The following is a 3618-nucleotide window of genomic DNA, read 5'->3' as shown; positions in this document are numbered from 1 at the left end:
ACTACCTCGAGCCTTGCTTTTCCTGCTTTAACTGACTTTGCCTTTAATAGCTTTTAACGTTCCTTTTGTCAGTCAGCATAGCCTGCCATCTTGTACTTGCTTCTGATATGATCTTTGTAGATACAACTTTTGAATTAATCAGAGTCAAATAGCTTGGTGCATAGCATCTTCTTGTCTTCTGACTTTGAAGTGCTTCTAGCGTGATACCATAAGAACTTCAGTGCTTCTGCTTCTGATCTCAAGTTCTTCTGATGCTTCAATAGACCATGTTCTGATTCTGCTTGACCATCTTCTGATGTCTTGCAAGAGCATGTTCTGATGTTGCATACTGAACCTTATGAGTCAGTGCTTCTTAGCGCTGAATTGTGCATAGTCATCATATATTTCCTGAAATGGAAAATGCATAGGATTAGAGTACCACATTGTCTTATACAAAATTCATATACATTGTTATCATCAAAACTAAGAATATTGATCAGAACAATTCTTGTTCTAATAATCTCCCCCTTTTTGATGATGACAAAAACATATATAATTGATATGAATTTGCAATCAGAATATCAGATGACCAAAGACAATTACACAGTTATAGCATCAGTATATAAACATAGTGTGTGAATATGTATCCCCCTGAGATTTACAATCTCCCCCTGAGATTAACAATCTCCCCCTGAAATAAATATTGGAAGAATTTATAACTAAAAGACTTCCCTGAGTATTTTCCATTTCAGTTGAGACATTCACATTTGCCTAGAACTTCAGAACATTCAGAGCTTCTGCTTCTTGCTTCCATAGGATAACATCAGAGCTTTGAATTTCTTCTTGAATCATTGCATGCTTGATTGTATCAGAATATTCTTGAATGTACCAGAGCATCATCAGAGCATCTTTACATCCGGAAATGTTTCAAAACAAACTAGACGACAAAAGTCAGAGCCTGAATGAAACATAACATATAAGGGATAAGAATGTGTTAGAGCATATTCTTCCACGAGAATATCATAATATTCTTCCTTCTTGCTTCTGATCTTGAAGCTTCACAGCACTAAGCTTTCTTCAATTCCAAAAACATGCTTCTTTATAGAATTGCTTTTCCCCATGTATTTACTTCTCATGTTGTTGCACCCCAAAATTTGCCCACCCAATTTTTACATCCATCTGGGTTATGCTTCTCATGTCATCTGCATACCTCCATTAGGTCATCTAACACTCATGCATCATCAGTTAATAAATCAGGTGGAGGATCAAGGATCTTGTTGACTTAGAAGTCTTCATTGTTTTGGAATTTCTTATCTGTATTCAAGGGGTGTTTACCTCACTCAAGCTTCTGAACCATGAATACCACGGGCTCTTCTTTGACAAGGCCACCCTTGATTGGGATTTAAGACTGAATTAAGATTTTTATTGAGATTGTAAGATTGTCCTTGTTATTCAAGATTTGATCAAAGGTCATATTGAAGATTTCATTGATGATCATTCCTTGGCATAAGCTCATTCAAAAGACGTATGCCCTAAGTTTCAAAATATCTTTCATCAAGGAGAGTTAATTACCAATATTCGGTCAGGAAACTACTTGGAAATTTAAATCCAAACAAGGAGGGAAATTGTACTACTTGAAAAATTCAACATACAACATTCAAGTCAAGGCATATTCAAATGGGTCAGAAAAAAGAATACTACAAAAAGCCATCGTCCATTTCCACACAGTCTCATCCCTAATTCCATTATAAGTCATTACAAGTTATCTTCAATTCAACGAAAAGGACCATTCGCAAGCTCCATTACAATTTCATTCACTATTTAATTCAAGATTTGTCCATTACAAAATCCAAGAGTGCATTACAAATAAAATACAAAGTTTATTACAAATATCATTATTACATTGCACTAAGGAGTTTACATCTAAAGTTATAAGCAGAGCCTAACATCTAAGTCTCTCCTCATTGCCGTATACCATTGAAGCTTCACGACATACTACCTCGTTACAGCCATGCTCTTCACATCCTCCTTCACCTTCTGCTATACCAGAAGCAAACTTGTTGCGAGCCAACACATCGATACGTCATTAAGCAGCCTGTACACCTGCCAATCAGAACTGGTTCAGAATATCATCATCACATCATTGAATAAGTTGTTCTATCAAAAAGGAAAAAAACGGCACAAATTTCAAGCAAGCAATGCATATAACATATATCACAAGATCAACTTGCAGTAGAAGAAACATTACATTTCAGTTCAGCAATAAGTTAATGCCATTCAAGGCCATTCAGATCAGAACCATAGACATACATGTCATACACATTCAGCTATGAATAACTTTGCTAATAGTGGCATAATTAATTCTAACCATTTACACTAACAGCCATTACAAAACTACCATAACTACCCCTAACCAACCAATTCAGTTTTCACAACAGTTCTAACAGAAATAACTACCACTTTATAACAGAACCTAACTGATTAGCCAAACCCCAAACAGTTTGTAACTAATCCTAACAACCTAGTACAACTTCTAACTACCCTATAACTGATTTCTAACAATCTATAACTACCTTCTAACAGAAATAACAGATTAATAACTGAACTCCTAATCAACTAACAGGAAATTAGAGTAAGGAATTTACCTCAGATTCAATCTCCTCCACCTCTATAAAATCAGAACCACCACACTTCAGAACCTCTCCACAATTTTCTTCATAAATCAGTCCATCATCTCCTTCCACTCTCAATTCATATTCTCTCTGGATTCATTCTCCACTTACTCACTCTCTTCCACCACTCTGCTTCACTTCCACCACTCTCTCGATTCATCATTCTTCATCACCCTCAATCACCTTCATCTCTGCTTTTAGAATATCACATTCTTCTTCATCTCTCAAATTTCTCAACATCCCTCACTGTTCTTCATCTTCATCTATGTCATTCATCAAGCTTCAGTCAGCTTCATTTAGTCCATAATCTTCATCTGTAACAAGCTTTCTCTTGAATTAACAATCATCTTCAATCTTTCTCGATCTGTAATCTTCAATCACCAAGAACACCAAATCATACATCACTGCTTCAATCATCTCAACACTGCAGAACCAACATCTTCATCAAGAACGTGTTTGATATCCGAAAGAAGCAGAAGAAACAGAGAATCAAATACAAGCAAGGATTCGAAGTTACCTGGTTCAACATCTCCTCTCAATCACATTTATTTCGCGTGTTCGTAGCTAGAGCCTCATCTCCGGACTTCTCGATCTTCGCTTCTTTCTGCACATCAGGTAAGCTCTTCGATCCTTCAAACTTCGACCGTTTCTGCGTCTTTGTCGTACCATGATACATTCGCCTCTCCCTTTGTTCTTGATTGCGCCGATTTCACGATTTAGGGTTTTGAATCCCCTTTCAATTTGAGATGCGTTTCTGAGTTTTTGTATGAGAGTGAGTTTGAGAGTTAAGCTAGGAGATAAGCGAAAGAGGGATATGAGGTAATGGTGCCATTCGAAGGTGGCCGCTCGGAGAAGAAGACTTCTCCGGCGCCGTTTCGCGAGTGAGAAGAGGGTAGAGGTGAACGAACCTGAATAGCCACATAACCCTAATTTCCTTTTTTACTTTATTAATTTAATTTAATTCATT

The sequence above is a fragment of the Vicia villosa genome, linkage group LG6 (genome assembly GCF_029867415.1).
Source record: "Vicia villosa cultivar HV-30 ecotype Madison, WI linkage group LG6, Vvil1.0, whole genome shotgun sequence".
NCBI lineage: Eukaryota > Viridiplantae > Streptophyta > Magnoliopsida > Fabales > Fabaceae > Vicia > Vicia villosa.
This window is presented reverse-complemented; position numbering follows the sequence as displayed.